Source organism: Colobus angolensis, unplaced genomic scaffold, assembly GCF_000951035.1.
Source record: "Colobus angolensis palliatus isolate OR3802 unplaced genomic scaffold, Cang.pa_1.0 Scaffold155, whole genome shotgun sequence".
Classification (NCBI taxonomy): domain Eukaryota; kingdom Metazoa; phylum Chordata; class Mammalia; order Primates; family Cercopithecidae; genus Colobus; species Colobus angolensis.
In genome coordinates, this window is record NW_012114655.1 from 2,207,219 (window position 1) to 2,221,706 (window position 14,488).

Genomic DNA, 14,488 nt, shown 5'->3' on the forward strand with positions numbered 1-14,488 from the left:
CTTACCAGTAAGAGAATCACATGTCCTAAAGAAAAGAATTAAATTCTTCAAATCCCCAAATCTAAGACTGTTCCTGAGTGTTCCTGGCTTGGGTCAACAATCTCTAAATATAAAATTGGGCTCCTGTTTGGTCACAATCCCATTTTCCTGGTGTTTGACTAGGCAGAAGTAACACTGTCTTGGAAAAAAAAGTTAGAGAAGTATGGCCTTCAACTTCTCCATCGGCTGAGATGTGATCCAATTGACACACTGCACTTTATATAGTCATACCTAGTCAAGAGAGACCTACCTGATGCCACCCAAGCTGTGAAACTGGACGCACATGCACCTCCTTTACTCCAATGCACAGTCGCTCTTGAAAGCAGGTGGCAGTGTCTGACCCTAGCCTCCCATTCCAAGAATAAGGCCATGGTTTCCACAGGCTCAGCTTGGTCGCTTTGTTTCTGATGTCTATGGAACAACCACCTCCATAGCCTATGGCCTCTGAAACACTCTGTGAGCATTTCTACCCCCTCTTCATTTAATGAATTTCATGCAGCTGTTACGCTAGAATTCAGAAGCACAAGAGAGTTTGTGGGCACAGATTGCTGTGCTTTGCAGCCTCAGCCTCTGAAACTCTGTTGGTCAAAGTCTTGATTTCCTGAGCTAGAGGAAGGATTGGCACTCTTGCCAGCCTCTGAGGAGTTGCTCCAGCCTTTATCTCAGTAAGTTGCTTCTTCTCAAGTGAAATGAAAGGCAAAGGAGAAACTTCCAGAAGGTTGGAAATTGTATTTTCCAAGGGCTTTAGGCATTTGAGGCCTAAGTCTTCTTTCTGTAGCTGATGAGGCTACATATGCAAGACAATTGACAGACTTTGATCTTCAGAAAATCAAGAAGATAGCAAACTAGTGAGGACCACTATCTACTAAGAGAGCTCACGTGCAGAACATCTTCTGTCTCCTCAATAAAACAGTCCAGATTCTCACAGGCTAGGAGTAGAGTAATACATCTGCCATGAGATCAGTTTATGTAGAGGGAAAAACTGAGATATCTGTTGCGTGTTGAAGTTTTATCCTCCAACTCATTTAGGAAATGAAGCTGTTTTATATCTAGATTCCAGCATTACCTATATGAAAGAAAATAGTTCATTAGCCTCATAGGATCCTTAACTCATAGCATTTTTTAAAGTCCCTTAAAAGAGCCTATAGTCTCCTACGGGTTCTAATGCAGAAGAGGGAATACCCCGTTATATCAGAGGTAAGCAGTTTGGCAGGGTAAGACTGGGTAGGCAGTCTGAGAGACAGAACTGTAATGAGATAGCTCTCTACTCACACTGCTGCTGTTCTGTGCCCGACAAACGTGAAAGGCACCTTAGTAAAACATGGGACTGGTTTGTCCTGACAGTCATTTGCACAGCTTTTGCACAACTTTTAGAAGGTATTTTCTTCCTAATATCAAATGGAGAACACAGCAATGCAAGTACTAGAGCCCATTAAAAAGCAATTCTATTCTTCACAGCATTCTCTGCCATTTATGTAGGAAGAGAAGCAGCCAGCATCCCACCTGCAGTTGACGCCTTTATCCATTGTCGACGTGAAAGTCTTTTCCTCTTGCAGTTGCGTATGTATTTCGCCAATGGACAAAACGATTCTTCTTCACTACATGCTCTGGATTACATAGCCCAACAAATCTGGCCAGCTGTTAAAATATTTACTAAAATAAGGCTAATGAATATAGGCTTGAATGCCTTGGAAACTTCAACCAACTGACAAGGTATCATTAATTTCATGTTATAGATGATAAAAGTGGAGCTTTCTGAGGTTAAGGGTTAAGAAGCCAAAGAGCATTGATTTAGCTCTTCCTTTTTTTTTGCCCCAGAATTTTAGCCTGGCTTTCTCAAAAACAACAACAGCCATTTCTCGAATGCACACTAAATCATACGGTCTTGTACTCAGTTCCATACAAGCATACTTGACTAATTTTCATAACAACTTATTACAGCAAGATACTTCACAGTTTTAAATTCTTACTGAAAAATCTGGTTATGACTTTCCATGGTCTCGTCCCAACAGTTTTTTTTTTTGAGACGGAGTCTTGCTCAGTCGCTCAGGCTGAAGTGCCGTGGTGTGATCTTGGCTCACTGCAAGCTCCGCCTCCTGGGTTCACGCCATTCTCCTGCCTCAGCCTCCCAAGTAGCTGGGACTACAGGCACCCGCCACCTCGCCCAGCTAATTTTGGTAGAGACAGGCTTTCACCGTGTTAGGCAGGATGGTCTCAATCTCCTGACCTTGTGAACCACCCGCCCTGGCCTCCCAAAGTGCTGAGATTACAGGCGTGAGCCACCATGCCCGGCCAGCTTTTTATTTTTAAGGGCCTCCACCACTGACCCCTCCAGAACATGTGGACTCAGTGACACTTACAAAGCCTCTGGCCTGGCTCCGGACTTGGGGAGAGAAAAAGTAGAGATCAGTGGGGCGTCAGACTCTGCTTTTCAGTGTGAATGGGAATCACCAATCTCAGTCCCTTGATCCAGGCTGAGCAAAGTCAGGGGAAACTGTTTCCTCCCAGAAACTGTCCAGGCAGAACAATAGGTGCCCTCCTACAGCAGGTGGGCGACTTCACCTTTCAAACATTCTCTGGTTTGAGTGACCCTCAGCTGTTCAGCCAGTCCAAGAACAATTCCTTCCAGATCTCTCCTGGCCCCAAGATCTCCAGGCCAGTGAGGGAAGCTGCCTTCAAGGGGAGCTCCTGCACACATGCACACACACTTGATTTTCCATTTCAAGTGACAAATATTTGAACATCTCAGGTCAAGCTGGAGAGAGATTTAATGTCCTTCATGAAGCTCCTCAAATAAATGTGTGTTGTGGACACACAGTCGTGTGAGGGATCCTGTGGGCAGAAGTGTGTACCCTTTCACGTCTGCACTCTTCTCGGCCACCAGTATACTTTCGTGAATTGTTCTAGCACACTACTCTCACATCGGCCCTGGCCTATCCCACCTTCTGCGTAAAGCCACATTTGCAAATGGTTAATAAAAGTATCTATTGCCTAGTCATCACTTACTCAAACCCTCCATAACTTCTCCCAGTGTTTGCACCCAAGTCAAACGTCCAGCCATTGCTTCCATCTGCAAGGCAGTGCTGTGAACTGGGCCATGGTCTGGTCACTTCAAATATGCAGGCTTGCTGACATTTTGAGGATGAAGTGCTCAGGAAGGGAGCCCAAGCTCAGCAGAATAGGCTCTGAGGAAAATCCAGGAGATGCTCTCCATAGTAAGTTATGAAGGTATCTCCTACTGGTCCCTCCAGTTCTCCTCTCCACCCCTTCCCATCCTCCTTCCCCACACTGACTATAGCAGCGGGCTCCCTTGCCTTCTGCCTTCTAACTGGCTTCAGCTAACAGGGTGTAGATGGGTGATCCCTGGCAGGAGGAGAGGGTAGAGGTACCTACTCCCATCACACAGCTCTCTCCACAAGACCTCCCTGTCTAGGTTACCAGCAGCCACTTCCTCCTTTGCCCCTTCAGGTCTTGGATATTTTGGTTCCCACTGTTACTGGCCCTGAAGAACTGCAGTAGCTCTAGTTGATTTTTCTAAATTTGTGGTCCCTACTTTTGTAAATAATCTTCATTTTTCCCTTTTGATGAGGGACTCTTGAGTTTGATGTTCTCTCTTTGTAGCATATCTGATTTTATTAGAGGAAACAAGTTAAGCTAGAATCACTTTTTTCAGATGAGGACTTCCTGCTTCAAATTTGGTGCCAGCCTTTCTGAGGATGTGTTTCATTTCATAAGTAGTAAAATCCTTCTTCAGCAAACGCAATCTTCTGGTGCATGTCTCCACCCCAAGTCACCTCTCCTGCACTTACAAACCCTGTGAACCTGTAGACAGGTCAGCTACTGGGCAAGAGAAATGGACAGCAGAGAAGAGGTGATGCCACACAACAAGCTGAACTGCCCGGGTTCCACATGGACAAGTTTGATGAAAAGTATTTTCCACATTATAGAAACTTCACTCTCTATTCTAGTGGCAGACTGTATATCTGATAATACAGATTAAATTTCATATTTTTACCCCAAGTTGTTTTCTATGTGTCTCCGTTTTCTATTAATCTTCCCAAAAATGATGTATAGAGTCACTATGACTTTGAACTAATCAATACTCTTATTTTCAATGTGAAAAGTTCAATGACAAGACATTTAGTGTGTTTTTAAAAAGACATCTTTTTTATTGCAGTAAGAACACTTCACATGAGATCTACACTTTTAATAGATTTTTAAGTACACAAGATGTGTTGTTAATTATAGGCACCATGCTGTATAGCAGATCTCTGGAACTTACTCCTCTTGTATAACAAAACTTTACACCCTTTGAGCAGTACCTCCACCCCAGCCCCTGGAAGCCACCATTTCACTATTTCTATGAGTTTGGCTATTTTGGATTCCTCATATAAGTGAAAAACACAGTATTTATACTTCTGTGACTGGCTTATTTCACCTAACATAATGTTCTCCAGGTTCGTCCATGTTGTCACATACACAAGATTTTCTTCTTTTTTAGGGCTGAAAAATATTGCATTGTGTGTCTAGATCACATTTTCTTTATCCATTCATCCACTGATGGACAGTATCTTACATATTGATTCCATATTTTACATATTGAATACTACAATGAAAGGGGGAGTGCAAATATCTCTTCAAGATCTGATTTCACTTTTTCTGGATATATACCCAGTAGTGGGATTTCTGGGTAATATGATAGTTCTATTTTTAATTTTTTGAGGAATCTCCATACTGTTTTTTATAGTGGTTGCACCATTTTACATTTCTTCCAGTCTTACAAAGGAGCTCCAATTTCTCCACATTTTCACATTTTCTCCAGCACTTGCTATCTTTTTTTTTTTTTAATAATGGCCGTCTTAGCAGATGTGAGGTAATATCTCATTGTGGTTTTGATTTGCATTTCCCTGATGATTAGTAATGTGGGGCATCTTTTCACATTCCTGTTGGCCATTTGCATGTCTTCTTTAGAGAAATGTTTATTCAAGTATTTTACCCACTTTTTAATTGGGTTATTAGGATTTTTTGCTATTGAGTTTTAGGAGTTTCTTATATATCTGTATATCAGATATATGGCTTGAAAGTATTTTCTCCCCTTCTGTAGGCTGGCTTTTTATTCTAGGAATAAACTTAACTAAGGATGAAAGACTTATACAATGAAAACTATGAAACATTAATGAAGGGAAAAAAGACACAACTAAATAGAAAGATATTACTTACTCATGGAATGAAAGGCATAATATTGTTACAACGTCCATACTACCCAAAGTGATCTATAGATTCAATTCAATCCCTATCAACATCCTAATCAGTTTTTACAGAAATAAACAAACCTAAAATTTATATGAAAAAGCCCCAAATAATCAAAACATACTGAAAAAGAAGAATAAATCTAGAGGCATCATTTTGTTCTGACTTCAAAATATATCACAAAGCCGCAGTAATCAAAACACCATGGTACTGACATGAAGACATAGACATGTAGACCAATGGAACAGAATAGAGAAACCAGAAATAGACCACATATATATAGTCAACCACTTTTCTACAGAGCTACCAAGAATAAACATAGGGAAAAGATAGTTTCACCAATACATAATTTTGGGAAAACTGGATATCAACATACAAAAGAATAAATTGGGACTTTTATCTCACACAATATACAAAAATGAACTCAATGTAGATTAAAGACTTGAAAATATAACCTGAAACCATAAAATTCATAGAAGAAAACATAGGTGAAAGCTTCATGACACTGGTCTTGATGATAATTTCATGGACATGACACTAAAAGCATAGGCAACAAAAGCAAAACTAAACAAGTGGAACCACATCAAACTAAAAAGCTTCTGCACAGTGAAGGCAACAATGAGCACAGTGAAGAAGCAACCTGCAGAATGGGAAAATATCTGGCAACCATTCATCAGATAAGGGATTAATAAATAAGATATATAAAGAATTCCTACACTCAATAGCAAAAACAGAACAAACAAACAAAACCCAAGTAACTTGATTTAAAAGAATGGGTGAGAGACTGGAATAAACATTTTCCCAAAAATATATTACATTTTATATTGTCTTCCTTGACAATTACTTTTTCACTGTGAAAACCACTCAATGATGTCACAGATGGATTTCATAAACATGGAAGTTCAGACTTCATGAAAGATTTGGCCAAAGACGAAAAATAGCTCTGATTTCCAAACAGAAATCATTTCAATGAGCAAAAAAACAAAGTGCCTGGTATGATAAAATGCATTCTCTCAACCTTCTTTGAGTGCGTTCCAGCACAAATGTCTATCTACAGTATTCATAGCAAATTCTAGCCAACCTCTGCATTTCCTTATTAGCTTGAAACTAAATGGCAGGAAACACCCAGGGGCACTCGTAACACTAGAATCTTGTGCCAATTTAAAACGGGATAGACAGTACTGTGGAGCTAGTTTCTTAATACTTTGAAAAATTCCATTGAAATGAGAGATAACAAACTTGAAAGGAAAGTACTTTTTGCATCAATAAATAAAACATCAAAGTGATTATTGAGCCAAAGATCCAAAGGAGTCATGTGCAGTTTTCAGTATAATAAAGCACTGAATATGAATTCATATGATCAGCCTGGTTAAAAAAATAGCAATACTTTCTATTTCTGGAACAACCTTTCTCCTAGGGAATGAGGGAGGCACTAATATCACTGTACTTAGCCCAATTTTATACTTGTGCTTTGTTTCTGAGCATTTTCCCAAATAACAGAGCACCAGGAAGTTAATTTCAGTTTCAAATCACTTGACCAACAGCAGAATGTTAGAGGAAATGGTGGTGATAAAAATCATTGAAAAGCAATACGAATTCTGCAAGCCCGAAGTTTTTGTGACAATACATAAATAGAAGAAGATAATACGAAGGTCTTTTTCTTATAATGGTTAAAGACGGCCAGCAAGTCAAAGCTATTGCCCTGGAGCCTGCTTTCTCCCTTTGCTGTTTTCTCTGAGTGGTCTGGGCAGGGTTGCCATCCACTTCCGCCAGGTCCCTCTGTGGATGCCTGGGCTCTTCGGTGCTCTGCTTTTGGCTCTCTTAGATGTGAAGTGGAAAGAGTATGGGCTTTGGAGCCAAATAGGCCCATGTTTGAATTCCTGCTCGCACCCTGTACACTTGCCCAGTTTGTAAATCATTCAGCTTCTCTGTGCTTAGCTTCCTCACTTATATGATGGGATTCTTAACCCAGTAGGACAGAAGCTAGACCTGTATTGACCAACTTTCTGGGTTAATGGCACTCCCATTGCTGCAGAAAAGTATGCTGGCTGCTGTGCATGGCCTGATATAGCGACTTGTTCCCCACACTGCAGACCCTCGACCAGCAGCATTGCAGCAACTGGGAGTTTGTTAAAAATGCACAAATTCAGGTTCATTCCAGACCTGCTGAACCAGAATCTGCATTTCATTAACCTCTTTAGGGGATTCCTGTGCAAAAGAAAGATAGAGAGGCAGGACTTGTCTTCAGCACACCCAGGTACTTCTGCTGCCACTGGCTAAGTTGTATAACCCTACATAATAAGTTTTAATTCCCAAGCTTAGGTATGCTTGCTGTTCTTTTTGTTATAACTGTACAATAATTTTAAAAGTTAGTTTTTGGATGAAAACAAAAAATTAATAAAGAAAAATTTTTTTTTTTTAAATAAAGTTGTTGTCTCTGTGAAACCCAAGGTGAATGTGATGGAAAGACGATATGCAAAGTAACTTAAAACATTGCTGTTGAGTAAGGTACAAACAAGGCAACTGTTAGTTACTGACTGAGGTGGAGGGATGTAAAAATACAGAAGGAATCTGAACTCTAATGATTTCACACATGTCTCTAAGTTATCCCTTCTCACTGAAGAAACTCCAACTGGAAATCGGAGGCCATGCATTACAAGTGAGATGTATCCAAGAAGTTGGTGCAACTGTGGGCCAAGAGATGTTCCTGGTGTGTTATGAAAAAATTGATGAATAAATGTATGTTTACATATTTTTAACTAAAATAAAATATTCAACGTATATTGGAACTGTTTGTTTATGGTATTCTCACTTCAACTCACTCTTTGTCTTAGCAGATCAACTGTTATCCCTGTAGCATGCTGGTGGACCTACCCCCAGAGTTGGTATAGAGATTAGAAATGGTGAGTGTGCGAGGTACAGGGTAGATGCCTAAGAAGCAGAAGTTCTGAGAGGGTGATGTTATGCAGCTTGTCATGGTGCATCTCGTGGTTTTGACGCCTTCCTCTTCACCATAAGTCATTTTACTTTAGGAACTCTTACATACGTGACATTGAAAGAGGCGCTGTGAGAGCTACGGAGATTAACACGCACTGACTCCACTCCAAAGAGGCTGCAATTGAATACTGATGACAAGGTAACAGGAATAAGAATCATTTAAGGCAATGTGTTGTCTGTTTTTCTGAAAGTTAATCACTTTTGGAAAAATTTAACATATAGTTGGTGTAGACAAAGACAATGTTTATAAATAACCACCTGAGTAATAACTTTTTACTGTGTTAAAATCATATAAAATTCACCATTCTAACCATACTAAAGTACAAAATCAGTGGCATTTCATACATTTATAACTTTATGCAACCTTTGCCACTATTTAGCTCCAGAACGTTGTCATCACTCCAAAAGGAACGCTGTCCCTTTAAGCAGTCACTCCCATTGCCACTTTCCAGCCCTGGGCAACCACTAATCTGCTTTCTGTCTCTACGATTTGCCTGTTCCAGATATTTTATGTTGATGGAATCAGACATTACGTTGCTTTTTCTCTCTGGCTTCTTCACTTGGCATAACGTTTTCTAGGTTCATCCATGTTATAGATGTATCAGGACTTTTTCTTCCTTTTTATGGCTGAATAGTATTCCAGTGTATGGATAACCACATTTCGTGTAGCTCTTCATCAGTCGATAAGCATCTGGGTTGTTTTCATCTTTTGATTATTGCAAATAGTGTGGCTATGAACGTTTATACACCAGTTTTGGTTTGACGCTTGTTTTCAATTCTTCAGGAGGTATACTTAGGAGTGGAGTTGCTAGGTCCTAGGATTGTTCCATGTTTAACTAATTGAGAAACTACCAAACTGTTTTCCACAGCTTTACCATTTGACATTCTCACCAGCAGCTGATGAGGGTTTTGGTTTCTCTGCATCCTTACCAACATTTGTTAGTCTCAGATTTTTTTTATTATAGCCATCCTAGTGGTTGTGAAGTAGTATCTCATTGTGACTTTAATTTGCACTTTCCTAGTGACTAGTGATATTGACCATAATTTTACGTGCTTATTAGCAATTTGTGTATCTTCTTTGGAGAAATATCTATCCAAGTTCTTTGCCTGTTTTTGAGTTGGGTTGTTTGTTTTTCAGTTGTTGAGCTGTAAGTGTTCTCTATATATTTTGTATCCTGCATCTTTATCAGATATATGATGTGCAAGCATTTTTTTCTTATTCTGTGAGCTGTCTTTTCCCCTTTCTTTTTTTCTTTTAAGAGTTGGGGTCTCACTCTGTCACCCAGGCTGGAGTGCAGTGGCGTAATCATGGCTCACTGAAGCCTGCACCTCCCACGCTCAAGTGATCCTCCTGCCTCAGTCTCCTCATAGTTAGGACGACAAGTATGTGCCACCAAGCTTGGCTAAGTTTTAAACATTTTTGTGGAGATGGAGTCTTACTGTGTTGCCCAGGCTGGCCTCAGACTCCTGGGCTCAAGTAATCCTCCTATCTCAACCTCCTACCTCAGCCTCCCGCCTCGGTCTCCCAAATAGCTGGTAGCACAGGGATGTGCCACCACGCCCAGCCTTCCCTTTCTTGATTGTGCACTTTAATGCACAAAACTTTTTAATTCTGAAGCCCAGTTTTTCTGTTTTTTTCTTTTGTTGCATGTACTTTTGTTATTATAGGCAAGACAGCACTGCCAAATCCAAGATTATGAAGACATACCAGTATCTTTTCTTCTACAAATGTTATAATTTTAGCCTTTACATTTAGATATTTGATACTCTGAAGTTATTTTTTGTATACAATGTGAGATCAAGGTCCAGCATCCTTTTGTATGTGGATATCTAGTTACCTCAGCACTATTTGTTGAAGAAACTATTCTTTTCCCATTGCATATTCTTGGCATGCTTGTTGAAATCAAGTGAAAATAGATGCATGGGTTTATTTCTGCAGTCTTAATTACATTCCATGATCCATATGTATATGATCTAACCTACACTTTTATGGTATATCCTAATGCCAGTAGCATACTGTTTTGATTGCTGTAGCTTTGTAGTAAGTTTTGAAATTGGGAAATGTGTGTCCTCCAACTTTGTTCTTAAATATTGTTTTGGCTATTTGGGGTCCCATGCAATTGCTTATGAACTTTATGATTAGCTTTTCTGTTTCTACAACAATGGAAAAAGAAACTATTGGGATTTTTGAAGGGGTTGTATTGAATCTGTAGATCAATTTGAGGAGTATTGTCATCTTAACAATATTAAGTCTTCCACTTTGTAAATACAAGATACATTCCATTTATTTAGGTCTTCTTTAATTTCTTTCAGTAATATTTTATAGTTTTCAGTATACAAATCTTGCACCTTCTTGGTTAAGTTTATTCCAAACTAGTTTATTCTTTTTAATGCTATTGTAAATGGAATTCTTTTCATAATGTCCTTTCAGGTTGTTCATTGCTAGTGTATACACATATAACAGAGTTTTGTGTGTCTTCTATCCTGCAATTTGCTGAATTCATGAGCTGTAATAATTTTTATGAGGAGTCTTGAGTATTGTCTGTATATAAGATCATGTCATCTGTGAATAGTGATAGTTCTATTTCTTCCTTTACAATGTAGATGTGTTATATTTCTTTTTCTTGCTTAATTGCTCTGAATAGAACATTCAGTAAAATGTTGAATATGTGTCAAAGTAGAAATTATTGTATTGTTCCTGATAATAGGGAGAAAGGCTTAAGTTTTTCAGTTGAATATGATGTTAGCTATGAGGCTTTTCATGAACGCCTTTCACCATCTTGAGGAAGTTTCCTTCTATTCCCGTTTTGCTGACTGCCTTCTTTCTTAAATCACGAAAGATCACTGAATTTTGTCTGATACCTTTTCTGCATCAATTGAAATGACTACATGGGTTGTTTTCTTTTTCCTTTCTTCAATTAATGTGGTGTGCTACATTGATTGACTTCGTTATATTGAACTACCCTTGCATTTTTGGGATAAATCCCACTTAATCATTATGTGTAATCTGTTTAATATGCTTCTGGATTCAGCTTGATAGAGTTTTGTTGAGAATCATTGCACTTGTATTTGTAAGGGATTTGTATGTAGTTTCCTTTTCTTGTAATATGTTCATCTGGCTTTGGTATTTGGGTGATACAGAACTCATAAAATATTTAGAAGTGTTCCCTTCTCTTCTACCTTTTGAATAATTTGAGAAAGTTTAATTTTAACCCTTCAAATGTTTGGTAGAATTCACCAATGAAGTCATCTGGTACTGGGATTTTCTTGGCGTTTTTTTTTAAATTACTGATTCAATTTCTTTACTTACTTGTTTTAGATCTGTTGATATTGTCTGTGTCTCCTTGAGTGAGATTTCATTGTTTATTTTTTTAGAATTAATTCATTTTATCTAGATTATCTAATTCATTGGCCTACACTTGTTAATAGTATTGCCTTAAAATCTTGTTTGTTTCCTTAAGGTTGTATTTTTAATTCTAATGTTAGTAATTTGAATCTACTCTCTTTTTATTTTTCAGTTTGTTAATTGTGTTGATGTTTTCAAAGAACTAACCTTTGCTTTTGTTGATTCACTCTTCCTATTCTATCATTTTCTTTCTTTCCTTCTAACAGCTTTGGATTTAGTTTATTTTTCTAGTTCCTAAAAGTGTCCAGTTTATTGATTTGAGATTTTCCTTCTTTTTTCATGTAGCTATTAACATCTACAAATTTCTATATGAGCACTGATTTGCAGCCTTCTGTAAGTTTTGGTATGTTGTGTTTTTGCTGTCATTTGTCCCAAAGTATTTTCTTATTTTCTCTTGAAATTCTTTCTTTGATTCATTGGTTGTTCAAGTTTGTGTTTAATTTCCACGTATATGTGAAATTTCCAGTTTTCCTTTGTTACTGATTTCTAGTTTCTTTCCATTGTAGTCAGAGAATGTACTTTGTATGATTTAGGTCATTTAAAATTTATTGAGATTTGTTTGTGGCCTAATGTATTGTTATCTCGAAGAATGTTTCATTTGTACCTGAGAGTGTATATTTTGCTGTTGTTGGGTGGAAAGTTCTATACATGCCTGTTAGATCTAGTTTATAGTGTTGTTGAAGTTGTGTATCTTTTTACTGATCTTGTCTAGTTGTTCTATCCATTATTGAAAGTGGGGTATTGAAATCTCCAACTATTATTCTAGAACTGTCTATTTCTCCCTTCGATTCTGTCAATCAATGTTGGCATCAGATATTTAGAACCTCTGTTGTGTGCCTATACGTTTATGATTATTACATCTTCTTTATGGACTGACCTTTTATCACTATATAATGTTCTTCATTGTCTCTTTTAACATCTTTTATTTAAAGTCTATTTTGTCTTATATTAGTATAGAACAGACACTGCAGCTCTCTTTTGGTTAGTATTTTCTTGGAATGTCTTTTTCTATCCTTTCACTTTAAACTTATTTGTGTCTTTATATCTAAAGTGAGTAGCTTGTAGATAGCATACAGTTGGAGCATATTTCTTTATCCATTATGTGAATTTTGGACTATTAATTAGAAAGTGTGATTCATTTACTTTAAAAGTGATTACTAATAAGAAAGAAATTTCTTTTGCCATTTAAAAATTTGTTTTCTATATGTCTTTTTAAAGAATTCCTAAATTCTTCCATTACTGCCTTCTTTTGTGTTTAACTGATTTTTTATAGTGTACTATTTGGATTTCCTTCTCATTATTATTTCTGTATTTGTTTTCTTAGTGGTTATCCTGAGGTTTACAATTAACATTTTAAATTTGTAACAATCTAGTTTCAATTAATACTCAATTTAGCTTCAATAGTATACAAAAACTCTGAATCTATATTGCTCCATTTGCCCCCTCATGTTGTTATTGTCACAAATTACATCTTTATATAAACAGATTTATAATTATTGTTTTGTGCATTTGTTTTTAAAATCATATATGGAAAATGAGGCATTGCAAATTAAAATAATAATAATACTGGATTTAATATTTACCTAGGTAGTTAACTTTACTGGTGCTCTTTAGTTCTTCATGTTGTTTCCAGTTACTATCTAGTGTTCTTTCATTTCAGCTTGAAGGCCTTGTGTTGACATTTCTTGTAGGGCAGGTGGGTCTACTAGTATTGAACTCTCTTAGCCTTGTTTACTGAGGCAAGTCTTAATTTCTCCTTCATTTTGAAGGATAGTTTTGCCAATTTATAATTTTTGGTTGACAGGTTTTTTTTCTTTCAGCACTTTAAAAATGCCATCCAACTGCCTTCTGGCCTTCATAGTATCTAATGAGGAATAAGTTGATAAACTAATTGATGATCCCTTGTTTGTGGCTAGTCACTTTGATCTTGCTACTTTAAAGATTTTCTCTTTGTCTCTGGCTTTCAATATGTCATAATGTCTCAGTGTGAATCTCTTCAAGTTCCTTTTACTTAGAGTTCAGTGAGTTTGCTGGATATGTAGATTCATATCTTTCATTATATTTGGGAAGTATGGGGCCATTATTCAAATATTCTTTCTGCTCTTTTGTTATTCTCCCTTCAAATATTGTTTCTGACTTTACCTACTTCTTCTCCCCTTCTGGGACTTTTTTTCTTTTTTCCTTTTTTTTTTTTTTTTGACAGAGTTTTGCTCTTGTCACCCAGGCTAGAGTGCAGTGGCATGATCTTGGCTCACTGCAACCTCTTTCTCCCTGGTTCAGGCAATTCTCCTGCCTCAGTCTCCTGAGTAGCTGGGATTACACCATGCCTGGCTAATTTTTGTACTTTTAGTAGAGATGAGGTTTCGCCATGTTGGCCAGGCTGGTCTCAAACTCCTGACCTCAGGTGATCTGCCCAACTTGGCCTCCCAAAGTGCTGAGATTACAGGCATGAGCCACTGTGCCTGGCCCTTCTGGGACTTTCATTATGTATACATTAGTATGTTGGTATGTGTCTCACATGTCTCTTAGGTTCTCTTTATTTTTCTTCATTCTTTTTTCCTTCTGCTCCTCAGACTGGATAATTCTAACTGATAGATGTTCAAGAACACTGATTTTTTTTCTCTTAATTTCTATGTTTATTCAAAAACAAAAACAAAAAAATTTTTTCTTTTTTTTTTTTGAGACGGAGTCTCGCTCTGTCGCTAAGGCTGGAGTGCAGTGGCCGGATCTCAGCTCACTGCAAGCTCTGCCTCCCGGGTTTATGCCATTCTCCTGCCTCAGCCTCCCGAGTAGCTG